Raw genomic sequence first — 24,925 nt, 5'->3', positions numbered from 1 at the left:
ACCTCTCCTTCTCGTTCTAATATCGATTAAAATGCCCCTGCTTCTTGACTCACATTTGCGTTTAAACCAGCGGACCCCAGTTCCAGTTGCGCGTAACGTCGAACGACCCGTCTGAAAAAAAATTGGTGCGACACGAGGACTTCCCAGGAGGTCACCCATCCGAGTACTACTCTCGCCCAAGCACACTTAACTGCGGAGTTCTGATGGGATCCGGTGCATTAGTGCTGGTATGATCGCACCCGTTTAATTTCGCGCTGCAAATACATAAACGCCTTCTCCTTTCTTCCCCCTCCCGTCATTTGTTTCCTTGTGCGTGCGCACTGCACCTCCCGTGCTCGTTCTAATATCAGGTAAAATACTATGGTGCCGTGACTCAAATTTGCGAATAAACCTGAGGACTATAATTCAAAAAAATGGGTGCAACACGAGGACTTCACAAGAAAATGGGTGAAATATAAGGACTTCGCAGGAGGTAACCCATGCTAGTACTACCCTCGCCCAAGCACCCTTACCTAAGGAGTTCTGATAGAATCCGTTGCATTAGTGCTGGTATGATCGCACCTGTTTCATTTCGTGCTGAAAATACATACACTCCTTCTCCTTCCCTCCCCCTCCCGTCAATTGTTTCCTTGTGCGTTCACACTGCACCTCTTCTTCTCGTTCTAATATCGATTAAAATGCCCCTGCTTCTTGACTCACATTTGCGTGTAAACCAGCGGACCCCAGTTCCAGTTGCGCGTAACGTCGAACGACCCGTCTGAAAAAAAATTGGTGCGACACGAGGACTTCCCAGGAGGTCACCCATCCGAGTACTACTCTCGCCCAAGCACACTTAACTGCGGAGTTCTGATGGGATCCGGTGCATTAGTGCTGGTATGATCGCACCCGTTTAATTTCGCGCTGCAAATACATAAACGCCTTCTCCTTTATTCCCCCTCCCGTCATTCGTTTACTTGTGCGTGCGTACTGCACCTCTCGTTCTCGCTCAAATATCAAGTAAAATGCCACGGCGCCATGACTCACATTTGCGAATAAATCTGCGGACCATAATTAAGGTCGCGCATAAGGTCGAACGACACAACTGAAAAAAATAAAATGGGTGCAACACGAGAACTTCCCAGGAGGTAACCCATCATTGTACTGCTTTCGCCAAAGCACACTTAACTGCGGAGTTCTGATGGGATCCAGTGCATTTGTGCTGGTGTGACCGCACCTGTTTAATTTTGTGCTGAAAATACATACACTCCTTCTTCCCTCCCCCCCTCCCATCATTTGTTTCCTTGTGCGTTCACACTGCACCTCTCCTTCTCGTTCTAATATCGATTAAAATGCCCCTGATTCTTGACTCACATTTGCGTATAAACCAGCGGACCATAGTTCCAGTAGCGCGTAACGTCGAACGACCCATCTAAAAAAAAATTATTACGATACGAGGACTTCCCAAGAGGTCACCCATCCGAGTACTACTCTCGCCCAAGCACGCTTAACTACAGAGTTTTGATGGGATCCCGTGCATTAGTGCTGGTATGATACCACTTGTTTAATTTTGCGCTTCAAATACATACACTCCTTCTCTTTTCTTCCTCCTCCCGTCATTTATTTCCTTGTGCGTGCGCACTGCACCTCCCATACTCGTTCTAATATCAAGTAAAATGCCACGGCGCCGTGACTCACATTTGCGAATAAACCTGCAGACCATAAATCAAGTCGCGCGTAACGTCGAAAGAATCATCTACAAAAAGATGGGTGCAACACGAGGACCTCCCAAGAAAATGGGCGAAATATAAGGACTTCGCAGGAGGTCACCCATCCGAGTACTTTTCTCGCCCAAGCACCCTTAACTACGGAGTTATGATAGAATCCGTTGCATTAGTGCTGGTATGATCCCTCATGTTTCATTCTACACTGCAAATACATACACTCTTTCTCCGCCCATCCCCCCTCCCGTCATTTGTTTCCTTGTGGGTGCACTCTGCATCTCTCTTTCTCGTTCTAATATAAAGTAATATGCCCCGGCACCGTGACTCACCTTTGCAAATGAACCAGTGGTTTATAATTCCATTCGCGTAACGTCGAACAACCCATCCGAAAAAAAATAGGTGCAACACGAGGGCTTCCCAAGTGGTCACCCATCCGAGTACTACCCTCGCCCAAGCACACTTAACTGCGAAGTTCTGATGGGATCCGGAGCTTTAGTGCTGGTATGATCGCACCAGTTTAATTTCGCGCTGCAAATACATACACTCCTTCTCCTATCTTCCCCTTCCGTCATTTGTTTCCTTGTGCGTTCACACTTCACCTCTCATTTTCGTTCTAATATCAATTAAAATGCCCCTGCTCCTTGACTCACATTTGCGTATAAACCAGTGAACCCTAGTTCCAGTCACGCGTAACGTCGAATTTTCCGTCTGAAAAAAAAAATTTGTGTGACACGAGGACTTCCCAGGAGGTCACACATACGAGTACTAATCTCGCCCAAGCACACTTCACTGCGGAGTTCTGATGGGATCCGGTGCATTAGTGCTGGTATGATCGCACTTGTTCAATTTTGCGCTGCAAATACATAAACTCCTTCTCCTTTATTCCCCCTCCCGTCATTTGTTTCCTTGTGCGTGCGCACTGCACTTCCCGTTCTCGTTCTAATATCAAGTAAAATGCTACAGCGTCGTGACTCACATTTGCGAATAAACCTGATGACCATAATTCAAGTCGCGCGTAACGTCGAAAGAATCATCTGTAAAAAAATGGGTGCAACACGAGGACTTCCCAAGTGGTCACCCATCCGAGTACTACTCTCCCCCAAGCACACTTAACTGCGGAGTTATGATGGGATCTGTTGTATTAGTGCTGGTATGATCACACCTGATTAATTTCGCGCTGCTAATACAAAAACTCCTTCTCCTTTCTTCCCCCTCCCGTCATTTGTTTCCTTGTGCGTGCACTCTGCATCTCTCTTTCTCGTTCTAATATCAAGTAATATGCCCCGGCACCGTGACTCACCTTTGCAAATGAACCAGCGGTTTATAATTCCATTCGCGCGTAACGTCGAACAACCCATCCGAAAAAAAATAGGTGCAACACGAGGGCTTCCCAAGTGGTCACCCATTATTGTACTACTCTCGCCCAAGCACTCCTAACTGCGGAGTTCTGATGGGATCCGAGGCTTTAGTGCTGGTATGATCGCACCTGTTTAATTTCGCGCTGCAAATACATACACTCCTTCTCATTTCTTCCCACTCCCGCCATTTGTTTCCTTGTGCGTTAACACTTCACCTCTCATTCTCGTTCTAATATCCATTAAAATGCCCCTGCTTATTGACTCACATTTGCGTATAAACCAGCGGACCCTAATTCCATACGCGCGTAACATCGAACGACCCGTTTGAAAAAAAATTAGTGCGACACGAGGACTTCCGAGGAGGTCACCCATCCGAGTACTAATCTCGCCCAAGCACACTTCACTGCGGAGTTCTGATGGGATTCGGTGCATTAATGCTGGTATGATCGCACCTGTTTAATTTCGCGCTGCAAATACATAAACTCATTCCCCTTTCTTCCCCCTCCCGTCATTTGTTTCCTTGTGCGTGCGCACTGCACCTCCCGTTATCGTTCTAATATCAAGTAAAATGCTACAGCGCCGTGACTCACATTTGCGAATAAACCTGAGGACCATAATTCAAGTCGCGCATAACGTCGAAAGAATCATCTGTAAAAAAATGTGTGCAACACGAGGACTTCACAAGAAAATGGGTGAAATATAAGGACTTCGCAGGAGGTAACCCTTGCAAGTACTACTTTCGCCCAAACACCCTTACCTACGGAGTTCTGATAGAATCCGTTGCATTAGTGCTGGTATGATCGCACCTGTTTCATTTCGTGCTCAAAATACATACACTCCTTCACCTTCCCTTCCCCTCCCATCAATTGTTTCCTTGTGCGTTCACTCTGCACCTCTCCTTCTCGTTCTAATATCGATTAAAATGCCCCTGCTTCTTGACTCACATTTGCGTATAAACCAGCGGACCCTAGTTCCAGTCGCGCGTAACGTCGAACGACCCGTCTAAAAAAAAATTTGTGCGACACGAGGACTTCCCAGGAGGTCACCCATCCGAGTACTACTCTCGCCCAAGCACACTTAACTGCGGAGTTCTGATGGGATCCAGTGCATTAATGCTGGTATGATCGCACATTTTTAATTTTGCGCTGCAAATACATAAAATCATTCCCCTTTCTTCCCCTCTCCCGTCATTTGTTTCCTTGTGCGTGCGCACTGCACCTCCCGTTCTCGTTCTAATATCAAGTAAAATTCTACGGTGTCGTGACTCACATTTGCGAATAAACCTGAGGACCATAATTCAAGTCGCGCGTATCGTCGAAAGAATCATCTGCAAAAAAATGGGTGCAACACGAGGACTTCCTAAGAAAATGGGTAAAATATAAGGACTTCATAGGAAGTCACCCATCCTAGTGCTACTCTCGCCCAAGAACCTTTAACTTGCGGAGTTCTGATAGAATCCGTTGCGTTGGTGCTGGTATGATTGCTCATGTTTCATTCTGCGCTGCAAATACATATACTTTTTCTACCTCCATCCCCCCTCCCGTCATTTGTTTCCTTGTGCGTGCACTCTGCATCTCTCTTTCTCGTTCTAATATCGATTCAAATGCTCCTGCTTCTTGACTCACATTTGCGTATAAACTAGTGGACCCTTGTTCCAGTCGCGCGTAACGTCGAACGACCCGTCTGAAAAAAAAATTAGTGCGACACGAGGACTTCCCAAGAGGTAACCCATTCGAGTAATACTCTCGCCCAAGCACACTTAACTGCGGAGTTCTGATGGGATCCGGTGCATTAGTGCTGGTATGATCGAACCTGTTTAATTTCGCGCTGCAAATACATAAACTCCTTCTCCTTTATTCCCCCTCCCGTCATTCGTTTACTTGTGCGTGCGCACTGCACCTCTCGTTCTCGCTCAAATATCAAGTAAAATGCCACAGCGCCGTGACTCACATTTGCGAATAAATCTGCGGACCATAATTAAGGTCGCGCATAAGGTCGAACGGCACAACTGAAAAAAAGAAAATGGGTGCAACACGAGAACTTCCCAGGAGGTAACCCATCATTGTACTGCTTTCGCCAAAGCACACTTAACTGCGGAGTTCTGATGGGATCCGGTGCATTTGTGCTGGTGTGACCGCACCTGTTTAATTTTGTGCTGAAAATACATACACTCCTTCTTCCCTCCCCCCCTCCCATCATTTGTTTCCTTGTGCGTTCACACTGCACCTCTCCTTCTCGTTCTAATATCGATTAAAATGCCCCTGATTCTTGACTCACATTTGCGTATAAACCAGCGGACCATAGTTCCAGTCGCGCGTAACGTCGAACGACCCATCTGAAAAAAAATTATTGAGATACGAGGACTTCCGAAGAGGTCACCCATCCGAGTACTACACTCGCTCAAGCACACTTAACTGCAGAGTTCTGATGGGATCCAGTGCATTAGTGCTGGTATGATGCCACTTGTTTAATTTTGCGCTTCAAATACATACACTCCTTCTCTTTTCTTCCTCCTCCCAACATTTGTTTCCTTGTGCGTGCGCACTGCACCTCCCGTACTCGTTCTAATATCAAGTAAAATGCCACGGCGCCGTGACTCACATTTGCGAATAAACCTGCGGACCATAAATCAAGTCGCGCGTAACGTCGAAAGAATCATCTGCAAAAAGATGGGTGCAACACGAGGACCTCCCAAGAAAATGGGCGAAATATAAGGACTTCGCAGGAGGTCACCCATCCGAGTTCTTTTCTCACCCAAGCACCCTTAACTGCGGAGTTCTGATAGAATCCGTTGCATTAGTGCTGGTATGATCCCTCATGTTTCATTCCGCACTGCAAATACATACACTCTTTCTCCTCCCGTCATTTGTTTCCTTGTGCGTGCACTCTGCATCTCTCTTTCTCATTCTAATATCAAGTAATATGCCCCGGCACCGTGACTCACCTTTGCAAATGAACCAGCGGTTTATAATTCCATTCGCGCATAACGTCGAACAACCAATCCGAAAAAAAATTAGTACAACACGAGGGCTTCCCAAGTGGTCACCCATCCGAGTACTACTCTCGCCCAAGCACACTTAACTGCGGAGTTCTGATGGGATCCGGGGCTTTAGTGCTGGTATGATAGCACCTGTTTAATTTCACGCTGCAAATATATATACTCCTTCTCCTTTCTTCCCCCTCCCGTCATTTGTATCCTTGTGCGTTAACACTTCACCTCTTATTCTCGTTCTAATATCGATTAAAATGGCCCTGCTTATTGACTCACATTTGCGTATAAACCAGCGGACCCTAGTTCCAGACGCGCGTAACGTCGAACGACCCGTCTGAAAAAAAATTGGTGCGACACGAGGACTTCCCAGGAGGTCACGCATCCGAGTACTAATCTCGCCCAAGCACACTTAACTGCAGAGTTCTGATGAGATCCGGTGCAATAGTGCTGGTATGATCGCACCCGTTTAATTTTGCGCTTCTATTACATAAACTCATTCCCCTTTCTTCCCCCTCCCGTCATTTGTTTCCTTGTGCGTGCGCACTGCACCTCCCGTTCTCGTTCTAATATCAGGAAAAATGCCACGGCGCCGTGACTCACATTTGCTAATAAACCTGAGGACCATAATTCAAGTCGCGCGTAACGTCGAAAGAATCATCTGCAAAAAAATGGGTGCAACACGAGGACTTCACAAGAAAATGGGTGAAATATAAGAACTTCGCAGGAGGTAACCAATGCTAGTACTACTCTCGCCCAAGCACCCTTACCTACGGAGTTCTGATAGAATCCGTTGCATTAGTGCTGGTATGATCGCACCTGTTTCATTTCTTGCTGAAATTACATACACTCCTTCTCCTTATACACTCCTTCTCCTTCCTTCCCCCTCCCATCAATTGTTTCTTTGTGCGTTCACACTGCACCTCTCCTTCTCGTTCTAATATGGATTAAAATGCCCCTGCTTCTTGACTCACATTTGCGTATAAACCAGCGGACCCGAGTTCCAGTCGCGCGTAACGTCGAACGACCCGTCTGAAAAAAAATTGGTGCGACACTAGGACTTCCCAGGAGGTCACCAATCCGAGTACTACTCTCGCCAAAGCACACTTAACTGCGGAGTTCTGACGGAATCCGGTGCATTAGTGCTGGTATGATCGCACACGTTTAATTCCGCGCTGCAAATACATAAACTCCTTCTCCTTTCTTCCCCCTCCCGTCATTTGTTTCCTTGTGCGTGCGCACTGCCCCTCCCGTGCTCCTTCTAATATAAAGTAAAATGCTACGGTGTCGTGACTCACATTTGCGAATAAACCTGATGACCATAATTCAAGTCGCGCGTATCGTCGAAAGAATCATCTGCAAAAAAATGGGTGGAACACGAGGACTTCCTAAGAAAATTGGTGAAATATAAGGACTTCGCATGAGGTCACCCATCCTAGTGCTACTCTCGCCCAAGCACCCTTAACTTGCGGAGTTCTGATAGAATCCGTTGCATTAGTGCTGGTATGATCGCTCATGTTTCATTCTGCGCTGCAAATACATACACTTTTTCTCCCTCCATCCCCCCTCCCGTCATTTGTTTCCTTGTGCGTGCACTCTGCATCTCTCCTTCTCGTTCTAATATCGATTAAAATGCCCCTGCTTCTTGACTCACATTTGCGTATAAACCAGCGGACCCTAGTTCCAGTCGCGCGTAACGTCGAACGACCCGTCTGAAAAAAAAAATTAGTGCGACACGAGGACTTCCCAAGAGGTCACCCATCCGAGTACTACTCTTGCCCAAGCACACTTAACTGCGGAGTTCTGATGGGATCCGGTGCATTAGTGCTGGTATGATCGCACATGTTTAATTTTGCGCTGCAAATACATAAACTCCTTCACCTTTCTTCTCCCTCCCATCATTTGTTTCCTTGTGCGTGCACACTGCACCTCTCGTTCTCGTTCAAATATAAAATAAAATGCCACGACAAGTGACTCACATTTGCTAATAAATCTGCGGACCATAATTAAAGTCGCGCGTAACGTCGAATGGCACATCTGAAAAAAAGAAAATGGATGCAACACGAGAACTTCCCACGATGTAACCCATAATTGTACTACTTTTGCCAAAGCACACTTGACAGCGGAGTTCTGATGGGATCCGGTGCATTTGTGCTGGTATGATCGCACCTGTTTAATTTCGCACTGCAAATACATACACTATTCCCCTTTCTTCCCCCTCCCGCCATTTGTTTCCTTTTACGTGCGCACTGCACCTCCCGCTCTCGTTCTAATATCAAGTAAAATGCCACGGCGCCGTGACTCACATTTGCGAATAAACCTGAGGACCATAATTAAAATCGCGCGTAACGTCGAAAAAATCATCTGCAAAAAAATGGGTGCAACACGAGGACTTCACAAGAAAATGGGTGAAATATAAGGACTTCGCAGGAGGTAACCCATGCTAGTACTACTCTCGCCCAAGCACCCTTACCTACGGAGTTCTGATAGAATCCGTTGCATTAGTGCTGGTATGATCGCACCTGTTTCATTTCGTGCTGAAAATACATACACTCCTTCTCCTTCCCTCCCCCTCCCGTCAATTGTTTCCTTGTGCGTTCACACTGCACCTCTCCTTCTCGTTCTAATATCGATTAAAATGCCCCTGCTTCTTGACTCACATTTGCGTGTAAACCAGCGGACCCCAGTTCCAGTCGCGCGTAACGTCGAACGACCCGTCTGAAAAATAATTGGTGCGACACGAGGACTTCCCAGGAGGTCACCCATCCGAGTACTACTCTCGCCCAAGCACACTTAACTGCGGAGTTCTGATGGGATCCGGTGCATTAGTGCTGGTATGATCGCACCCGTTTAATTTCGCGCTGCAAATACATAAACGCCTTCTCCTTTCTTCTCCCTCCCGTCATTTGTTTCCTTGTGCGTGCGCACTGCACCTCCCGTGCTCGTTCTAATATCAGGTAAAATACTATGGTGCCGTGACTCAAATTTGCGAATAAACCTGAGGACTATAATTCAAAAAAATGGATGAAACACGAGGACTTCACAAGAAAATGGTGAAATATAAGGACTTCGCAGGAGGTAACCCATGCTAGTACTACCCTCGCCCAAGCACCCTTACCTACGGAGTTCTGATAGAATCCGTTGCATTAGTGCTGGTATGATCGCACCTGTTTCATTTCTTGCTGAAAATACATACACTCCTTCTCCTTCCCTCCCCCTCCCGTCAATTGTTTCCTTGTGCGTTCACACTGCACCTCTCCTTCTCGTTCTAATATCGATTAAAATGCCCCTGCTTCTTGACTCACATTTGCGTGTAAACCAGCGGACCCCAGTTCCAGTCGCGCGTAACGTCGAACGACCCGTCTGAAAAAAAATTGGTGCGACACGAGGACTTCCCAGGAGGTCACCCATCCGAGTACTACTCTCGCCCAAGCACACTTAACTGCGGAGTTCTGATGGGATCCGGTGCATTAGTGCTGGTATGATCGCACCCGTTTAATTTCGCGCTCCAAATACATAAACGCCTTCTCCTTTCCTCCCCCTCCCGTCATTTGTTTCCTTGTGCGTGCGCACTGCACCTCCCGTGCTCGTTCTAATATCAGGTAAAATACTATGGTGCCGTGACTCAAATTTGCGAATAAACCTGAGGACTATAATTCAAAAAAATGGGTGCAACACGAGGACTTCACAAGAAAATGGGTGAAATATAAGGACTTCGCAGGAGGTAACCCATGCTAGTACTACCCTCGCCCAAGCACCCTTACCTACGGAGTTCTGATAGAATCCGTTGCATTAGTGCTGGTATGATCGCACCTGTTTCATTTCGTGCTGAAAATACATACACTCCTTCTCCTTCCCTCCCCCTCCCGTCAATTGTTTCCTTGTGCGTTCACACTGCACCTCTCATTCTCGTTCTAATATCGATTAAAATGCCCCTGCTTCTTGACTCACATTTGCGTGTAAACCAGCGGACCCCAGTTCCAGTCGCGCGTAACGTCGAACGACCCGTCTGAAAAAAAATTGGTGCGACACGAGGACTTCCCAGGAGGTCACCCATCTGAGTACTACTCTCGCCCAAGCACACTTAACTGCGGAGTTCTGATGGGAGCCGGTGCATTAGTGCTGGTATGATCGCACACGTTTAATTTCGCGCTGCAAATACATAAACGCCTTCTCCTTTCTTCCCCCTCCCGTCATTTGTTTCCTTGTGCGTGCGCACTGCACCTCCCGTGCTCGTTCTAATATCAGGTAAAATACTATGGTGCCGTGACTCAAATTTGCGAATAAACCTGAGGACTATAATTCAAAAAAATGGGTGCAACACGAGGACTTCACAAGAAAATGGGTGAAATATAAGGACTTCGCAGGAGGTAACCCATGCTAGTACTACCCTCGCCCAAGCACCCTTACCTACGGAGTTCTGATAGAATCCGTTGCATTAGTGCTGGTATGATCGCACCTGTTTCATTTCGTGCTGAAAATACATACACTCCTTCTCCTTCCCTCCCCCTCCCGTCAATTGTTTCCTTGTGCGTTCACACTGCACCTCTCCTTCTCGTTCTAATATCGATTAAAATGCCCCTGCTTCTTGACTCACATTTGCGTGTAAACCAGCGGACCCCAGTTCCAGTCGCGCGTAACGTCGAACGACCCGTCTGAAAAATAATTGGTGCGACACGAGGACTTCCCAGGAGGTCACCCATCCGAGTACTACTCTCGCCCAAGCACACTTAACTGCGGAGTTCTGATGGGATCCGGTGCATTAGTGCTGGTATGATCGCACCCGTTTAATTTCGCGCTGCAAATACATAAACGCCTTCTCCTTTCTTCTCCCTCCCGTCATTTGTTTCCTTGTGCGTGCGCACTGCACCTCCCGTGCTCGTTCTAATATCAGGTAAAATACTATGGTGCCGTGACTCAAATTTGCGAATAAACCTGAGGACTATAATTCAAAAAAATGGGTGAAACACGAGGACTTCACAAGAAAATGGTGAAATATAAGGACTTCGCAGGAGGTAACCCATGCTAGTACTACCCTCGCCCAAGCACCCTTACCTACGGAGTTCTGATAGAATCCGTTGCATTAGTGCTGGTATGATCGCACCTGTTTCATTTCTTGCTGAAAATACATACACTCCTTCTCCTTCCCTCCCCCTCCCGTCAATTGTTTCCTTGTGCGTTCACACTGCACCTCTCCTTCTCGTTCTAATATCGATTAAAATGCCCCTGCTTCTTGACTCACATTTGCGTGTAAACCAGCGGACCCCAGTTCCAGTCGCGCGTAACGTCGAACGACCCGTCTGAAAAAAAATTGGTGCGACACGAGGACTTCCCAGGAGGTCACCCATCCGAGTACTACTCTCGCCCAAGCACACTTAACTGCGGAGTTCTGATGGGATCCGGTGCATTAGTGCTGGTATGATCGCACCCGTTTAATTTCGCGCTCCAAATACATAAACGCCTTCTCCTTTCCTCCCCCTCCCGTCATTTGTTTCCTTGTGCGTGCGCACTGCACCTCCCGTGCTCGTTCTAATATCAGGTAAAATACTATGGTGCCGTGACTCAAATTTGCGAATAAACCTGAGGACTATAATTCAAAAAAATGGGTGCAACACGAGGACTTCACAAGAAAATGGGTGAAATATAAGGACTTCGCAGGAGGTAACCCATGCTAGTACTACCCTCGCCCAAGCACCCTTACCTACGGAGTTCTGATAGAATCCGTTGCATTAGTGCTGGTATGATCGCACCTGTTTCATTTCGTGCTGAAAATACATACACTCCTTCTCCTTCCCTCCCCCTCCCGTCAATTGTTTCCTTGTGCGTTCACACTGCACCTCTCATTCTCGTTCTAATATCGATTAAAATGCCCCTGCTTCTTGACTCACATTTGCGTGTAAACCAGCGGACCCCAGTTCCAGTCGCGCGTAACGTCGAACGACCCGTCTGAAAAAAAATGTGTGCGACACGAGGACTTCCCAGGAGGTCACCCATCCGAGTACTACTCTCGCCGAAGCACACTTAACTGCGGAGTTCTGATGGGATCCGGTGCATTAGTGCTGGTATGATCGCACCCGTTTAACTTCGCGCTGCAAATACATAAACGCCTTCTCCTTTCTTCCTCCTCCCGTCATTTGTTTCCTTGTGCGTGCGCACTGCACCTCCCGTGCTCGTTCTAATATCAGGTAAAATACTATGGTGCCGTGACTCAAATTTGCGAATAAACCTGAGGACTATAATTCAAAAAAATGGGTGCAACACGAGGACTTCACAAGAAAATGGGTGAAATATAAGGACTTCGCAGGAGGTAACCCATGCTAGTACTACCCTCGCCCAAGCACCCTTACCTACGGAGTTCTGATAGAATCCGTTGCATTAGTGCTGGTATGATCGCACCTGTTTCATTTCTTGCTGAAAATACATACACTCCTTCTCCTTCCCTCCCCCTCCCGTCAATTGTTTCCTTGTGCGTTCACACTGCACCTCTCCTTCTCGTTCTAATATAGATTAAAATGCCCCTGCTTCTTGACTCACATTTGCGTGTAAACCAGCGGACCCCAGTTCCAGTCGCGCGTAACGTCGAACGACCCGTCTGAAAAAAAATTGGTGCGACACGAGGACTTCCCAGGAGGTCACCCATCCGAGTACTACTCTCGCCCAAGCACACTTAACTGCGGAGTTCTGATGGGATCCGGTGCATTAGTGCTGGTATGATCGCACCAGTTTAATTTTGCGCTGCAAATACATAAACGCCTTCTCCTTTCTTCCCCCTCCCGTCATTTGTTTCCTTGTGCGTGCGCACTGCACCTCCCGTGCTTGTTCTAATATCAGGTAAAATAGTATGGTGCCGTGACTCAAATTTGCGAATAAACCTGAGGACTATAATTCAAAAAAATGGGTGCAACACGAGGACTTCACAAGAAAATGGGTGAAATATAAGGACTTCGCAGGAGGTAACCCATGCTAGTACTACCCTCGCCCAAGCACCCTTACCTACGGAGTTCTGATAGAATCCGTTGCATTAATGCTGGTATGATCGCACCTGTTTCATTTCGTGCTGAAAATACATACACTCCTTCTCCTTCCCTCCCCCTCCCGTCAATTGTTTCCTTGTGCGTTCACACTGCACCTCTCCTTCTCGTTCTAATATCGATTAAAATGCCCCTGCTTCTTGACTCACATTTGCGTGTAAACCAGCGGACCCCAGTTCCAGTCGCGCGTAACGTCGAACGACCCGTCTGAAAAAAAATTGGTGCGACACGAGGACTTCCCAGGAGGTCACCCATCCGAGTACTACTCTCGCCCAAGCACACTTAACTGCGGAGTTCTGATGGGATCCGGTGCATTAGTGCTGGTATGATCGCACCCGTTTAATTTTGCGCTGCAAATAGATAAACGCCTTCTCCTTTCTTCCCCCTCCCGTCATTTGTTTCCTTGTGCGTGCGCACTGCACCTCCCGTGCTCGTTCTAATATCAGGTAAAATAGTATGGTGCCGTGACTCAAATTTGCGAATAAACCTGAGGACTATAATTCAAAAAAATGGGTGCAACACGAGGACTTCACAAGAAAATGGGTGAAATATAAGGACTTCGCAGGAGGTAACCCATGCTAGTACTACCCTCGCCCAAGCACCCTTACCTACGGAGTTCTGATAGAATCCGTTGCATTAGTGCTGGTATGATCGCACCTGTTTCATTTCGTGCTGAAAATACATACACTCCTTCTCCTTCCCTCCCCCTCCCATCAATTGTTTCCTTGTGCGTTCACACTGCACCTCTCCTTCTCGTTCTAATATCGATTAAAATGCCCCTGCTTCTTGACTCACATTTGCGTGTAAACCAGCGGACCCCAGTTCCAGTTGCGCGTAACGTCGAACGACCCGTCTGAAAAAAAATTGGTGCGACACGAGGACTTCCCAGGAGGTCACCGATCCGAGTACTACTCTCGCCCAAGCACACTTAACTGCGGAGTTCTGATGGGATCCGGTGCATTAGTGCTGGTATGATCGCACCCGTTTAATTTCGCGCTGCAAATACATAAACGCCTTCTCCTTTCTTCCCCCTCCCGTCATTTGTTTTCTTGTGCGTGCGCACTGCACCTCCCGTGCTCGTTCTAATATCAGGTAAAATACTATGGTGCCGTGACTCAAATTTGCGAATAAACCTGAGGACTATAATTCAAAAAAATGGGTGCAACACGAGGACTTCACAAGAAAATGGGTGCAACACGAGAACTTCCCAGGAGGTAACCCATCATTGTACTACTTTCGCCAAAGCACACTTAACTGTGGAGTTCTGATGGGATCCGGTGCGTTAGTGCTGGTGTGACCGCACCTGTTTAATTTCGTGCTGAAAATACATACACTCCTTCTCCTTCCCTCCCCCTCCCGTCAATTGTTTCCTTGTGCGTTCACACTGCACCTCTCCTTCTCGTTCTAATATCGATTAAAATGCCCCTGCTTCTTGACTCACATTTGCGTGTAAACCAGCGGACCCCAGTTCCAGTCGCGCGTAACGTCGAACGACCCGTCTGAAAAAAAATTGGTGCGACACGAGGACTTCCCAGGAGGTCACCCATCTGAGTACTACTCTCGCCCAAGCACACTTAACTGCGGAGTTCTGATGGGAGCCGTTGCATTAGTTCTGGTATGATCGCACACGTTTAATTTCGCGCTGCAAATACATAAATGCCTTCTCCTTTCTTCCCCCTCCCGTCATTTGTTTCCTTGTGCGTGCGCACTGCACCTCCCGTGCTCGTTCTAATATCAGGTAAAATACTATGGTGCCGTGACTCAAATTTGCAAATAAACCTGAGGACTATAATTCAAAAAAATGGGTGCAACACGAGGACTTCACAAGAAAATGGGTGAAATATAAGGACTTCGCAGGAGGTAACCCATCATTGTACTACTTTCGCCAAAGCACACTTAACTGTGGAGTTCTGATGGGATCCGGTGCGTTAGTGCTGGTGTGACCGCACCTGTTTAATTTCGTGCTGAAAATACATACACTCCTTCTCCTTCCCTCCCCCTCCCGTCAATTGTTTCCTTGTGCGTTCACACTGCACCTCTCCTTCTCGTTCTAATATCGATTAAAATGCCCCTGCTTCTTGACTCACATTTGCGTGTAAACCAGCGGACCCCAGTTCCAGTCGCGCGTAACGTCGAACGACCCGTCTGAAAAAAAATTGGTGCGACACGAGGACTTCCCAGGAGGTCACCCATCCGAGTACTACTCTCGCCCAAGCACACTTAATTGCGGAGTTCTGATGGGATCCGGTGCATTAGTGTTGGTATGATCGCACCCGTTTAATTTCGCGCTGCAAATACATAAAAGCCTTCTCCTTTCTTCCCCCTCCCGTCATTTGTTTCCTTGTGCGTGCGCACTGCACCTCCCGTGCTCGTTCTAATATCAGGTAAAATACTATGGTGCCGTGACTCAAATTTGCGAATAAACCTGAGGACTATAATTCAAAAAAATGGGTGCAACACGAGGACTTCACAAGAAAATGGGTGAAATATAAGGACTTCGCAGGAGGTAACCCATCATTGTACTACTTTCGCCAAAGCACCCTTACCTACGGAGTTCTGATAGAATCCGTTGCATTAGTGCTGGTATGATCGCACCTGTTTCATTTCGTGCTGAAAATACATACACTCCTTCTCCTTCCCTCCCCCTCCCGTCAATTGTTTCCTTGTGCGTTCACACTGCACCTCTCCTTCTCGTTCTAATATCGATTAAAATGCCCCTGCTTCTTGACTCACATTTGCGTGTAAACCAGCGGACCCCAGTTCCAGTCGCGCGTAACGTCGAACGACCCGTCTGAAAAAAAATTGGTGCGACACGAGGACTTCCCAGGAGGTCACCCATCCGAGTACTACTCTCGCCCAAGCACACTTAACTGCGGAGTTCTGACGGGATCCGGTGCATTAGTGCTGGTATGATCGCACCCGTTTAATTTTGCGCTGCAAATACATAAACGCCTTCTCCTTTCTTCCCCCTCCCGTCATTTGTTTCCTTGTGCGTGCGCACTGCACCTCCCGTGCTCGTTCTAATATCAGGTAAAATACTATGGTGCCGTGACTCAAATTTGCGAATAAACCTGAGGACTATAATTCAAAAAAATGGGTGCAACACGAGGACTTCACAAGAAAATGGGTGAAATATAAGGACTTCGCAGGAGGTAACCCATGCTAGTACTACCCTCGCCCAAGCACCCTTACCTACGGAGTTCTGATAGAATCCGTTGCATTAGTGCTGGTATGATCGCACTTGTTTCATTTCGTGCTGAAAATACATACACTCCTTCTCCTTCCCTCCCCCTCCCGTCAATTGTTTCCTTGTGCGTTCACACTGCACCTCTCCTTCTCGTTCTAATATCGATTAAAATGCCCCTGCTTCTTGACTCACATTTGCGTGTAAACCAGCGGACCCCAGTTCCAGTCGCGCGTAACGTCGAACGACCCGTCTGAAAAAAAATTGGTGCGACACGAGGACTTCCCAGGAGGTCACCCATCCGAGTACTACTCTCGCCCAAGCACACTTAACTGCGGAGTTCTGATGGGATCCGGTGCATTAGTGCTGGTATGATCACACCCGTTTAATTTTGCGCTGCAAATACATAAACGCCTTCTCCTTTCTTCCCCCTCCCGTCATTTGTTTCCTTGTGCCTGCGCACTGCACCTCCCGTGCTCGTTCTAATATCAGGTAAAATACTATGGTGCCGTGACTCAAATTTGCGAATAAACCTGAGGACTATAATTCAAAAAAATGGGTGCAACACGAGGACTTCACAAGAAAATGGGTGAAATATAAGGACTTCGCAGGAGGTAACCCATGCTAGTACTACCCTCGCCCAAGCACCCTTACCTAAGGAGTTCTGATAGAATCCGTTGCATTAGTGCTGGTATGATCGCACCTGTTTCATTTCGTGCTGAAAATACATACACTCCTTCTCCTTCCCTCCCCCTCCCGTCAATTGTTTCCTTGTGCGTTCACACTGCACCTCTCCTTCTCGTTCTAATATCGATTAAAATGCCCCTGCTTCTTGACTCACATTTGCGTGTAAACCAGCGGACCCCAGTTCCAGTTGCGCGTAACGTCGAACGACCCGTCTGAAAAAAAATTGGTGCGACACGAGGACTTCCCAGGAGGTCACCCATCCGAGTACTACTCTCGCCCAAGCACACTTAACTGCGAAGTTCTGATGGGATCCGGTGCATTAGTGCTGGTATGATCGCACCCGTTTAATTTCGCGCTGCAAATACATAAACGCCTTCTCCTTTCTTCCCCCTCCCGTCATTTGTTTCCTTGTGCGTGCGCACTGCACCTCCCGTGCTCGTTCTAATATCAGGTAAAATACTATGGTGCCGTGACTCAAATTTGCGAATAAACCTGAGGACTATAATTCAAAAAAATGGGTGCAACACGAGGACTTCACAAGAAAATGGGTGCATCACGAGAACTTCCCAGGAGGTAACCCATCATTGTACTACTTTCGCCAAAGCAAACTTAACTGTGGAGTTCTGATGGGATCCGGTGCGTTAGTGCTGGTGTGACCGCACCTGTTTAATTTCGTGCTGAAAATACATACACTCCTTCTCCTTCCCTCCCCCTCCCGTCAATTGTTTCCTTGTGCGTTCACACTGCACCTCTCCTTCTCGTTCTAATATCGATTAAAATGCCCCTGCTTCTTGACTCACATTTGCGTGTAAACCAGCGGACCCCAGTTCCAGTCGCGCGTAACGTCGAACGACCCGTCTGAAAAAAAATTGGTGCGACACGAGGACTTCCCAGGAGGTCACCCATCCGAGTACTACTCTCGCCCAAGCACACTTAACTGCGGAGTTCTGATGGGATCCGGTGCATTAGTGCTGGTATGATCGCACCCGTTTAATTTCGCGCTGCAAATACATAAACGCCTTCTCCTTTCGTCTCCCTCCCGTCATTTGTTTCCTTGTGCGTGCGCACTGCACCTCCCGTGCTCGTTCTAATATCAGGTAAAATACTATGGTGCCGTGACTCAAATTTGCGAATAAACCTGAGGACTATAATTCAAAAAAATAGGTGCAACACGAGGACTTCACAAGAAAATGGGTGAAATATAAGGACTTCGCAGGAGGTAACCCATGCTAGTACTACCCTCGCCCAAGCACCCTTACCTACGGAGTTCTGATAGAATCCGTTGCATTAGTGCTGGTATGATCGCACCTGTTTCATTTCGTGCTGAAAATACATACACTCCTTCTCCTTCCCTCCCCCTCCCGTCAATTGTTTCCTTGTGCGTTCACACTGCACCTCTCCTTCTCGTTCTAATATCGATTAAAATGCCCCTGCTTCTTGACTCACATTTGCGTGTAAACCAGCGGACCCCAGTTCCAGTTGCGCGTAACGTCGAACGACCCGTCTGAAAAAAAATTGGTGCGACACGAGGACTTCCCAGGAGGTCACCGATCCGAGTACTACTCTCGCCCAAGCACACTTAACTGCGGAGTTCTGATGGGATCCGGTGCATTAGTGCTGGTATGATCGCACCCGTTTAATTTCGCGCTGCAAATACATAAACGCCTTCTCCTTTCTTCCCCCTCCCGTCATTTGTTTCCTTGTGCGTGCGCACTGCACCTCCCGTGCTCGTTCTAATATCAGGTAAAATACTATGGTGCCGTGACTCAAATTTGCGAATAAACCTGAGGACTATAATTCAAAAAAATGGGTGCAACACGAGGACTTCACAAGAAAATGGGTGAAATATAAGGACTTCGCAGGAGGTAACCCATGCTAGTACTACCCTCGCCCAAGCACCCTTACCTAAGGAGTTCTGATAGAATCCGTTGCATTAGTGCTGGTATGATCGCACCTGTTTCATTTCGTGCTGAAAATACATACACTCCTTCTCCTTCCCTCCCCCTCCCGTCAATTGTTTCCTTGTGCGTTCACACTGCACCTCTCCTTCTCGTTCTAATATCGATTAAAATGCCCCTGCTTCTTGACTCACATTTGCGTGTAAACCAGCGGACCCCAGTTCCAGTTGCGCGTAACGTCGAACGACCCGTCTGAAAAAAAATTGGTGCGACACGAGGACTTCCCAGGAGGTCACCCATCCGAGTACTACTCTCGCCCAAGCACACTTAACTGCGAAGTTCTGATGGGATCCGGTGCATTAGTGCTGGTATGATCGCACCCGTTTAATTTCGCGCTGCAAATACATAAACGCCTTCTCCTTTCTTCCCCCTCCCGTCATTTGTTTCCTTGTGCGTGCGCACTGCACCTCCCGTGCTCGTTCTAATATCAGGTAAAATACTATGGTGCCGTGACTCAAATTTGCGAATAAACCTCAGGACTATAATTCAAAAAAATGGGTGCAACACGAGGACTTCACAAGAAAATGGGTGCAACACGAGAACTTCCCAGGAGGTAACCCATCATTGTACTACTTTCGCCAAAGCAAACTTAACTGTGGAGTTCTGATGGGATCCGGTGCGTTAGTGCTGGTGTGACCGCACCTGTTTAATTTCGTGCTGAAAATACATACACTCCTTCTCCTTCCCTCCCCCTCCCGTCAATTGTTTCCTTGTGCGTTCACACTGCACCTCTCCTTCTCGTTCTAATATCGATTAAAATGCCCCTGCTTCTTGACTCACATTTGCGTGTAAACCAGCGGACCCCAGTTCCAGTCGCGCGTAACGTCGAACGACCCGTCTGAAAAAAAATTGGTGCGACACGAGGACTTCCCAGGAGGTCACCCATCCGAGTACTACTCTCGCCCAAGCACACTTAACTGCGGAGTTCTGATGGGATCCGGTGCATTAGTGCTGGTATGATCGCACCCGTTTAATTTTGCGCTGCAAATACATAAACGCCTTCTCCTTTCGTCTCCCTCCCGTCATTTGTTTCCTTGTGCGTGCGCACTGCACCTCCCGTGCTCGTTCTAATATCAGGTAAAATACTATGGTGCCGTGACTCAAATTTGCGAATAAACCTGAGGACTATAATTCAAAAAAATGGGTGCAACACGAGGACTTCACAAGAAAATGGGTGAAATATAAGGACTTCGCAGGAGGTAACCCATGCTAGTACTACCCTCGCCCAAGCACCCTTACCTACGGAGTTCTGATAGAATCCGTTGCATTAGTGCTGGTTTGATCGCACCTGTTTCATTTCGTGCTGAAAATACATACACTCCTTCTCCTTCCCTCCCCCTCCCGTCAATTGTTTCCTTGTGCGTTCACACTGCACCTCTCCTTCTCGTTCTAATATCGATTAAAATGCCCCTGCTTCTTGACTCACATTTGCGTGTAAACCAGCGGACCCCAGTTCCAGTCGCGCGTAACGTCGAACGACCCGTCTGAAAAAAAATTGGTGCGACACGAGGACTTCCCAGGAGGTCACCGATCCGAGTACTACTCTCGCCCAAGCACACTTAACTGCGGAGTTCTGATGGGATCCGGTGCATTAGTGCTGGTATGATCGCACCCGTTTAATTTCGCGCTGCAAATACATAAACGCCTTCTCCTTTCTTCCCCCTCCCGTCATTTGTTTCCTTGTGCGTGCGCACTGCACCTCCCGTGCTCGTTCTAATATCAGGTAAAATACTATGGTGCCGTGACTCAAATTTGCGAATAAACCTGAGGACTATAATTCAAAAAAATGGGTGCAACCCGAGGACTTCACAAGAAAATGGGTGAAATATAAGGACTTCGCAGGAGGTAACCCATGCTAGTACTACCCTCGCCCAAGCACCCTTACCTACGGAGTTCTGATAGAATCCGTTGCATTAGTGCTGGTATGATCGCCCCTGTTTCATTTCGTGCTGAAAATACATACACTCCTTCTCCTTCCCTCCCCCTCCCGTCAATTGTTTCCTTGTGCGTTCACACTGCACCTCTCCTTCTCGTTCTAATATCGATTAAAATGCCCCTGCTTCTTGACTCACATTTGCGTGTAAACCAGCGGACCCCAGTTCCAGTCGCGCGTAACGTCGAACGACCCGTCTGAAAAAAAATTGGTGCGACACGAGGACTTCCCAGGAGGTCACCCATCCGAGTACTACTCTCGCCCAAGCACACTTAACTACGGAGTTCTGATGGGATCCGGTGCATTAGTGCTGGTATGATCGCACCCGTTTAATTTCGCGCTGCAAATACATAAACGCCTTCTCCTTTATTCCCCCTCCCGTCATTCGTTTACTTGTGCGTGCGTACTGCACCTCTCGTTCTCGCTCAAATATCAAGTAAAATACCACGGCGCCATGACTCACATTTGCGAATAAATCTGCGGACCATAATTAAGGTCGCGCATAAGGTCGAACGACACAACTGAAAAAAAGAAAATGGGTGCAACACGAGAACTTCCCAGGAGGTAACCCATCATTGTACTGCTTTCGCCAAAGCACACTTAACTGCGGAGTTCTGATGGGATCCAGTGCATTTGTGCTGGTGTGACCGCACCTGTTTAATTTTGTGCTGAAAATACATACACTCCTTCTTCCCTCCCCCCCTCCCATCATTTGTTTCCTTGTGCGTTCACACTGCACCTCTCCTTCTCGTTCTAATATCGATTAAAATGCCCCTGATTCTTGACTCACATTTGCGTATAAACCAGCGGACCATAGTTCCAGTAGCGCGTAACGTCGAACGACCCATCTAAAAAAAAATTATTACGATACGAGGACTTCCCAAGAGGTCACCCATCCGAGTACTACTCTCGCCCAAGCACGCTTAACTACAGAGTTTTGATGGGATCCCGTGCATTAGTGCTGGTATGATACCACTTGTTTAATTTTGCGCTTCAAATACATACACTCCTTCTCTTTTCTTCCTCCTCCCGTCATTTATTTCCTTGTGCGTGCGCACTGCACCTCCCATACTCGTTCTAATATCAAGTAAAATGCCACGGCGCCGTGACTCACATTTGCGAATAAACCTGCAGACCATAAATCAAGTCGCGCGTAACGTCGAAAGAATCATCTACAAAAAGATGGGTGCAACACGAGGACCTCCCAAGAAAATGGGCGAAATATAAGGACTTCGCAGGAGGTCACCCATCCGAGTACTTTTCTCGCCCAAGCACCCTTAACTACGGAGTTATGATAGAATCCGTTGCATTAGTGCTGGTATGATCCCTCATGTTTCATTCTACACTGCAAATACATACACTCTTTCTCCGCCCATCCCCCCTCCCGTCATTTGTTTCCTTGTGGGTGCACTCTGCATCTCTCTTTCTCGTTCTAATATAAAGTAATATGCCCCGGCACCGTGACTCACCTTTGCAAATGAACCAGTGGTTTATAATTCCATTCGCGTAACGTCGAACAACCCATCCGAAAAAAAATAGGTGCAACACGAGGGCTTCCCAAGTGGTCACCCATCCGAGTACTACCCTCGCCCAAGCACACTTAACTGCGAAGTTCTGATGGGATCCGGAGCTTTAGTGCTGGTATGATCGCACCAGTTTAATTTCGCGCTGCAAATACATACACTCCTTCTCCTATCTTCCCCTTCCGTCATTTGTTTCCTTGTGCGTTCACACTTCACCTCTCATTTTCGTTCTAATATCAATTAAAATGCCCCTGCTCCTTGACTCACATTTGCGTATAAACCAGTGAACCCTAGTTCCAGTCACGCGTAACGTCGAATTTTCCGTCTGAAAAAAAAAATTTGTGTGACACGAGGACTTCCCAGGAGGTCACACATACGAGTACTAATCTCGCCCAAGCACACTTCACTGCGGAGTTCTGATGGGATCCGGTGCATTAGTGCTGGTATGATCGCACTTGTTCAATTTTGCGCTGCAAATACATAAACTCCTTCTCCTTTATTCCCCCTCCCGTCATTTGTTTCCTTGTGCGTGCGCACTGCACTTCCCGTTCTCGTTCTAATATCAAGTAAAATGCTACAGCGTCGTGACTCACATTTGCGAATAAACCTGATGACCATAATTCAAGTCGCGCGTAACGTCGAAAGAATCATCTGTAAAAAAATGGGTGCAACACGAGGACTTCCCAAGTGGTCACCCATCCTAGTGCTACTCTCGCCCAAGAACCTTTAACTTGCGGAGTTCTGATAGAATCCGTTGCGTTGGTGCTGGTATGATTGCTCATGTTTCATTCTGCGCTGCAAATACATATACTTTTTCTACCTCCATCCCCCCTCCCGTCATTTGTTTCCTTGTGCGTGCACTCTGCATCTCTCTTTCTCGTTCTAATATCGATTCAAATGCTCCTGCTTCTTGACTCACATTTGCGTATAAACTAGTGGACCCTTGTTCCAGTCGCGCGTAACGTCGAACGACCCGTCTGAAAAAAAAATTAGTGCGACACGAGGACTTCCCAAGAGGTAACCCATTCGAGTAATACTCTCGCCCAAGCACACTTAACTGCGGAGTTCTGATGGGATCCGGTGCATTAGTGCTGGTATGATCGAACCTGTTTAATTTCGCGCTGCAAATACATAAACTCCTTCTCCTTTATTCCCCCTCCCGTCATTCGTTTACTTGTGCGTGCGCACTGCACCTCTCGTTCTCGCTCAAATATCAAGTAAAATGCCACAGCGCCGTGACTCACATTTGCGAATAAATCTGCGGACCATAATTAAGGTCGCGCATAAGGTCGAACGGCACAACTGAAAAAAAGAAAATGGGTGCAACACGAGAACTTCCCAGGAGGTAACCCATCATTGTACTGCTTTCGCCAAAGCACACTTAACTGCGGAGTTCTGATGGGATCCGGTGCATTTGTGCTGGTGTGACCGCACCTGTTTAATTTTGTGCTGAAAATACATACACTCCTTCTTCCCTCCCCCCCTCCCATCATTTGTTTCCTTGTGCGTTCACACTGCACCTCTCCTTCTCGTTCTAATATCGATTAAAATGCCCCTGATTCTTGACTCACATTTGCGTATAAACCAGCGGACCATAGTTCCAGTCGCGCGTAACGTCGAACGACCCATCTGAAAAAAAATTATTGAGATACGAGGACTTCCGAAGAGGTCACCCATCCGAGTACTACACTCGCTCAAGCACACTTAACTGCAGAGTTCTGATGGGATCCAGTGCATTAGTGCTGGTATGATGCCACTTGTTTAATTTTGCGCTTCAAATACATACACTCCTTCTCTTTTCTTCCTCCTCCCAACATTTGTTTCCTTGTGCGTGCGCACTGCACCTCCCGTACTCGTTCTAATATCAAGTAAAATGCCACGGCGCCGTGACTCACATTTGCGAATAAACCTGCGGACCATAAATCAAGTCGCGCGTAACGTCGAAAGAATCATCTGCAAAAAGATGGGTGCAACACGAGGACCTCCCAAGAAAATGGGCGAAATATAAGGACTTCGCAGGAGGTCACCCATCCGAGTTCTTTTCTCACCCAAGCACCCTTAACTGCGGAGTTCTGATAGAATCCGTTGCATTAGTGCTGGTATGATCCCTCATGTTTCATTCCGCACTGCAAATACATACACTCTTTCTCCTCCCGTCATTTGTTTCCTTGTGCGTGCACTCTGCATCTCTCTTTCTCATTCTAATATCAAGTAATATGCCCCGGCACCGTGACTCACCTTTGCAAATGAACCAGCGGTTTATAATTCCATTCGCGCATAACGTCGAACAACCAATCCGAAAAAAAATTAGTACAACACGAGGGCTTCCCAAGTGGTCACCCATCCGAGTACTACTCTCGCCCAAGCACACTTAACTGCGGAGTTCTGATGGGATCCAGGGCTTTAGTGCTGGTATGATAGCACCTGTTTAATTTCACGCTGCAAATATATATACTCCTTCTCCTTTCTTCCCCCTCCCGTCATTTGTATCCTTGTGCGTTAACACTTCACCTCTTATTCTCGTTCTAATATCGATTAAAATGGCCCTGCTTATTGACTCAC

At 47.4% G+C, this 24,925-nt stretch overlaps 23 non-coding genes and 34 pseudogenes across 23 annotated transcripts; all 57 read right to left on the bottom strand.

Annotated features, from left to right (window-relative positions):
• Positions 1 to 122: 122 nt before the first annotated feature.
• Positions 123 to 241, bottom strand: LOC148248055 (5S ribosomal RNA). Its single transcript, XR_015815095.1, has one exon. It is a non-coding gene; the product is annotated as a 5S ribosomal RNA (ribosomal RNA).
• Positions 242 to 768: 527 nt separating this feature from the next.
• Positions 769 to 887, bottom strand: LOC148248054 (5S ribosomal RNA). Its single transcript, XR_015815082.1, has one exon. It is a non-coding gene; the product is annotated as a 5S ribosomal RNA (ribosomal RNA).
• A 209-nt stretch (positions 888 to 1,096) lies between these two features.
• LOC148248053 (5S ribosomal RNA) lies at positions 1,097 to 1,215 on the bottom strand (annotated as a pseudogene).
• A 204-nt stretch (positions 1,216 to 1,419) lies between these two features.
• On the bottom strand, positions 1,420 to 1,535 carry LOC148248052 (5S ribosomal RNA; annotated as a pseudogene).
• A 561-nt stretch (positions 1,536 to 2,096) lies between these two features.
• On the bottom strand, positions 2,097 to 2,215 carry LOC148248051 (5S ribosomal RNA). The gene has a single exon (XR_015814400.1). It is a non-coding gene; the product is annotated as a 5S ribosomal RNA (ribosomal RNA).
• A 206-nt stretch (positions 2,216 to 2,421) lies between these two features.
• LOC148248050 (5S ribosomal RNA) lies at positions 2,422 to 2,540 on the bottom strand (annotated as a pseudogene).
• A 205-nt stretch (positions 2,541 to 2,745) lies between these two features.
• LOC148248049 (5S ribosomal RNA) lies at positions 2,746 to 2,864 on the bottom strand (annotated as a pseudogene).
• Positions 2,865 to 3,069: 205 nt separating this feature from the next.
• LOC148248048 (5S ribosomal RNA) lies at positions 3,070 to 3,188 on the bottom strand (annotated as a pseudogene).
• A 205-nt stretch (positions 3,189 to 3,393) lies between these two features.
• Positions 3,394 to 3,512, bottom strand: LOC148248047 (5S ribosomal RNA; annotated as a pseudogene).
• A 559-nt stretch (positions 3,513 to 4,071) lies between these two features.
• LOC148248046 (5S ribosomal RNA) lies at positions 4,072 to 4,190 on the bottom strand. Its single transcript, XR_015814387.1, has one exon. It is a non-coding gene; the product is annotated as a 5S ribosomal RNA (ribosomal RNA).
• A 563-nt stretch (positions 4,191 to 4,753) lies between these two features.
• Positions 4,754 to 4,872, bottom strand: LOC148248045 (5S ribosomal RNA; annotated as a pseudogene).
• Positions 4,873 to 5,081: 209 nt separating this feature from the next.
• Positions 5,082 to 5,200, bottom strand: LOC148248044 (5S ribosomal RNA; annotated as a pseudogene).
• Positions 5,201 to 5,404: 204 nt separating this feature from the next.
• Positions 5,405 to 5,523, bottom strand: LOC148248043 (5S ribosomal RNA; annotated as a pseudogene).
• Positions 5,524 to 6,071: 548 nt separating this feature from the next.
• LOC148248042 (5S ribosomal RNA) lies at positions 6,072 to 6,190 on the bottom strand (annotated as a pseudogene).
• A 205-nt stretch (positions 6,191 to 6,395) lies between these two features.
• Positions 6,396 to 6,514, bottom strand: LOC148248041 (5S ribosomal RNA; annotated as a pseudogene).
• A 576-nt stretch (positions 6,515 to 7,090) lies between these two features.
• LOC148248040 (5S ribosomal RNA) lies at positions 7,091 to 7,209 on the bottom strand (annotated as a pseudogene).
• A 563-nt stretch (positions 7,210 to 7,772) lies between these two features.
• On the bottom strand, positions 7,773 to 7,891 carry LOC148248039 (5S ribosomal RNA). Its single transcript, XR_015815124.1, has one exon. It is a non-coding gene; the product is annotated as a 5S ribosomal RNA (ribosomal RNA).
• Positions 7,892 to 8,099: 208 nt separating this feature from the next.
• LOC148248038 (5S ribosomal RNA) lies at positions 8,100 to 8,218 on the bottom strand (annotated as a pseudogene).
• A 558-nt stretch (positions 8,219 to 8,776) lies between these two features.
• Positions 8,777 to 8,895, bottom strand: LOC148248037 (5S ribosomal RNA). Its single transcript, XR_015815071.1, has one exon. It is a non-coding gene; the product is annotated as a 5S ribosomal RNA (ribosomal RNA).
• Positions 8,896 to 9,097: 202 nt separating this feature from the next.
• Positions 9,098 to 9,216, bottom strand: LOC148248036 (5S ribosomal RNA; annotated as a pseudogene).
• A 205-nt stretch (positions 9,217 to 9,421) lies between these two features.
• On the bottom strand, positions 9,422 to 9,540 carry LOC148248035 (5S ribosomal RNA). Its single transcript, XR_015815059.1, has one exon. It is a non-coding gene; the product is annotated as a 5S ribosomal RNA (ribosomal RNA).
• Positions 9,541 to 9,743: 203 nt separating this feature from the next.
• Positions 9,744 to 9,862, bottom strand: LOC148248034 (5S ribosomal RNA; annotated as a pseudogene).
• Positions 9,863 to 10,067: 205 nt separating this feature from the next.
• On the bottom strand, positions 10,068 to 10,186 carry LOC148248033 (5S ribosomal RNA; annotated as a pseudogene).
• A 203-nt stretch (positions 10,187 to 10,389) lies between these two features.
• On the bottom strand, positions 10,390 to 10,508 carry LOC148248032 (5S ribosomal RNA; annotated as a pseudogene).
• Positions 10,509 to 10,713: 205 nt separating this feature from the next.
• On the bottom strand, positions 10,714 to 10,832 carry LOC148248031 (5S ribosomal RNA). The gene has a single exon (XR_015815048.1). It is a non-coding gene; the product is annotated as a 5S ribosomal RNA (ribosomal RNA).
• A 202-nt stretch (positions 10,833 to 11,034) lies between these two features.
• Positions 11,035 to 11,153, bottom strand: LOC148248030 (5S ribosomal RNA; annotated as a pseudogene).
• A 205-nt stretch (positions 11,154 to 11,358) lies between these two features.
• LOC148248029 (5S ribosomal RNA) lies at positions 11,359 to 11,477 on the bottom strand. The gene has a single exon (XR_015815037.1). It is a non-coding gene; the product is annotated as a 5S ribosomal RNA (ribosomal RNA).
• A 203-nt stretch (positions 11,478 to 11,680) lies between these two features.
• LOC148248028 (5S ribosomal RNA) lies at positions 11,681 to 11,799 on the bottom strand (annotated as a pseudogene).
• Positions 11,800 to 12,004: 205 nt separating this feature from the next.
• Positions 12,005 to 12,123, bottom strand: LOC148248027 (5S ribosomal RNA). The gene has a single exon (XR_015815137.1). It is a non-coding gene; the product is annotated as a 5S ribosomal RNA (ribosomal RNA).
• Positions 12,124 to 12,326: 203 nt separating this feature from the next.
• On the bottom strand, positions 12,327 to 12,445 carry LOC148248026 (5S ribosomal RNA; annotated as a pseudogene).
• Positions 12,446 to 12,650: 205 nt separating this feature from the next.
• LOC148248025 (5S ribosomal RNA) lies at positions 12,651 to 12,769 on the bottom strand. Its single transcript, XR_015814446.1, has one exon. It is a non-coding gene; the product is annotated as a 5S ribosomal RNA (ribosomal RNA).
• Positions 12,770 to 13,296: 527 nt separating this feature from the next.
• On the bottom strand, positions 13,297 to 13,415 carry LOC148248024 (5S ribosomal RNA). The gene has a single exon (XR_015815026.1). It is a non-coding gene; the product is annotated as a 5S ribosomal RNA (ribosomal RNA).
• Positions 13,416 to 13,618: 203 nt separating this feature from the next.
• On the bottom strand, positions 13,619 to 13,737 carry LOC148248023 (5S ribosomal RNA; annotated as a pseudogene).
• A 205-nt stretch (positions 13,738 to 13,942) lies between these two features.
• LOC148248022 (5S ribosomal RNA) lies at positions 13,943 to 14,061 on the bottom strand. The gene has a single exon (XR_015815406.1). It is a non-coding gene; the product is annotated as a 5S ribosomal RNA (ribosomal RNA).
• Positions 14,062 to 14,264: 203 nt separating this feature from the next.
• On the bottom strand, positions 14,265 to 14,383 carry LOC148248021 (5S ribosomal RNA; annotated as a pseudogene).
• A 205-nt stretch (positions 14,384 to 14,588) lies between these two features.
• LOC148248020 (5S ribosomal RNA) lies at positions 14,589 to 14,707 on the bottom strand (annotated as a pseudogene).
• A 527-nt stretch (positions 14,708 to 15,234) lies between these two features.
• LOC148248019 (5S ribosomal RNA) lies at positions 15,235 to 15,353 on the bottom strand (annotated as a pseudogene).
• Positions 15,354 to 15,880: 527 nt separating this feature from the next.
• Positions 15,881 to 15,999, bottom strand: LOC148248018 (5S ribosomal RNA). The gene has a single exon (XR_015815752.1). It is a non-coding gene; the product is annotated as a 5S ribosomal RNA (ribosomal RNA).
• Positions 16,000 to 16,526: 527 nt separating this feature from the next.
• LOC148248017 (5S ribosomal RNA) lies at positions 16,527 to 16,645 on the bottom strand. The gene has a single exon (XR_015815772.1). It is a non-coding gene; the product is annotated as a 5S ribosomal RNA (ribosomal RNA).
• Positions 16,646 to 17,172: 527 nt separating this feature from the next.
• Positions 17,173 to 17,291, bottom strand: LOC148248016 (5S ribosomal RNA). The gene has a single exon (XR_015814358.1). It is a non-coding gene; the product is annotated as a 5S ribosomal RNA (ribosomal RNA).
• Positions 17,292 to 17,494: 203 nt separating this feature from the next.
• Positions 17,495 to 17,613, bottom strand: LOC148248015 (5S ribosomal RNA; annotated as a pseudogene).
• Positions 17,614 to 17,818: 205 nt separating this feature from the next.
• On the bottom strand, positions 17,819 to 17,937 carry LOC148248014 (5S ribosomal RNA). The gene has a single exon (XR_015815013.1). It is a non-coding gene; the product is annotated as a 5S ribosomal RNA (ribosomal RNA).
• A 203-nt stretch (positions 17,938 to 18,140) lies between these two features.
• LOC148248013 (5S ribosomal RNA) lies at positions 18,141 to 18,259 on the bottom strand (annotated as a pseudogene).
• A 205-nt stretch (positions 18,260 to 18,464) lies between these two features.
• LOC148248012 (5S ribosomal RNA) lies at positions 18,465 to 18,583 on the bottom strand. The gene has a single exon (XR_015815405.1). It is a non-coding gene; the product is annotated as a 5S ribosomal RNA (ribosomal RNA).
• A 527-nt stretch (positions 18,584 to 19,110) lies between these two features.
• LOC148248011 (5S ribosomal RNA) lies at positions 19,111 to 19,229 on the bottom strand. The gene has a single exon (XR_015814357.1). It is a non-coding gene; the product is annotated as a 5S ribosomal RNA (ribosomal RNA).
• Positions 19,230 to 19,432: 203 nt separating this feature from the next.
• Positions 19,433 to 19,551, bottom strand: LOC148248010 (5S ribosomal RNA; annotated as a pseudogene).
• Positions 19,552 to 19,756: 205 nt separating this feature from the next.
• On the bottom strand, positions 19,757 to 19,875 carry LOC148248009 (5S ribosomal RNA). Its single transcript, XR_015815002.1, has one exon. It is a non-coding gene; the product is annotated as a 5S ribosomal RNA (ribosomal RNA).
• A 527-nt stretch (positions 19,876 to 20,402) lies between these two features.
• On the bottom strand, positions 20,403 to 20,521 carry LOC148248008 (5S ribosomal RNA). Its single transcript, XR_015815404.1, has one exon. It is a non-coding gene; the product is annotated as a 5S ribosomal RNA (ribosomal RNA).
• A 527-nt stretch (positions 20,522 to 21,048) lies between these two features.
• Positions 21,049 to 21,167, bottom strand: LOC148248007 (5S ribosomal RNA). Its single transcript, XR_015815668.1, has one exon. It is a non-coding gene; the product is annotated as a 5S ribosomal RNA (ribosomal RNA).
• A 209-nt stretch (positions 21,168 to 21,376) lies between these two features.
• LOC148248006 (5S ribosomal RNA) lies at positions 21,377 to 21,495 on the bottom strand (annotated as a pseudogene).
• Positions 21,496 to 21,699: 204 nt separating this feature from the next.
• Positions 21,700 to 21,815, bottom strand: LOC148248005 (5S ribosomal RNA; annotated as a pseudogene).
• A 561-nt stretch (positions 21,816 to 22,376) lies between these two features.
• On the bottom strand, positions 22,377 to 22,495 carry LOC148248004 (5S ribosomal RNA). Its single transcript, XR_015814399.1, has one exon. It is a non-coding gene; the product is annotated as a 5S ribosomal RNA (ribosomal RNA).
• Positions 22,496 to 22,701: 206 nt separating this feature from the next.
• LOC148248003 (5S ribosomal RNA) lies at positions 22,702 to 22,820 on the bottom strand (annotated as a pseudogene).
• A 532-nt stretch (positions 22,821 to 23,352) lies between these two features.
• LOC148248002 (5S ribosomal RNA) lies at positions 23,353 to 23,471 on the bottom strand (annotated as a pseudogene).
• Positions 23,472 to 23,680: 209 nt separating this feature from the next.
• Positions 23,681 to 23,799, bottom strand: LOC148248001 (5S ribosomal RNA; annotated as a pseudogene).
• Positions 23,800 to 24,003: 204 nt separating this feature from the next.
• LOC148248000 (5S ribosomal RNA) lies at positions 24,004 to 24,122 on the bottom strand (annotated as a pseudogene).
• Positions 24,123 to 24,670: 548 nt separating this feature from the next.
• On the bottom strand, positions 24,671 to 24,789 carry LOC148247999 (5S ribosomal RNA; annotated as a pseudogene).
• Positions 24,790 to 24,925: the final 136 nt, after the last annotated feature.

This window comes from Carica papaya, chromosome 8 (genome assembly GCF_054855325.1).
Source record: "Carica papaya isolate Zhongbai chromosome 8, ASM5485532v1, whole genome shotgun sequence".
Taxonomy (NCBI): domain Eukaryota; kingdom Viridiplantae; phylum Streptophyta; class Magnoliopsida; order Brassicales; family Caricaceae; genus Carica; species Carica papaya.
Note: the sequence above shows the minus strand (reverse complement) of the source record. Positions and strands in the feature narration are given on the sequence as shown.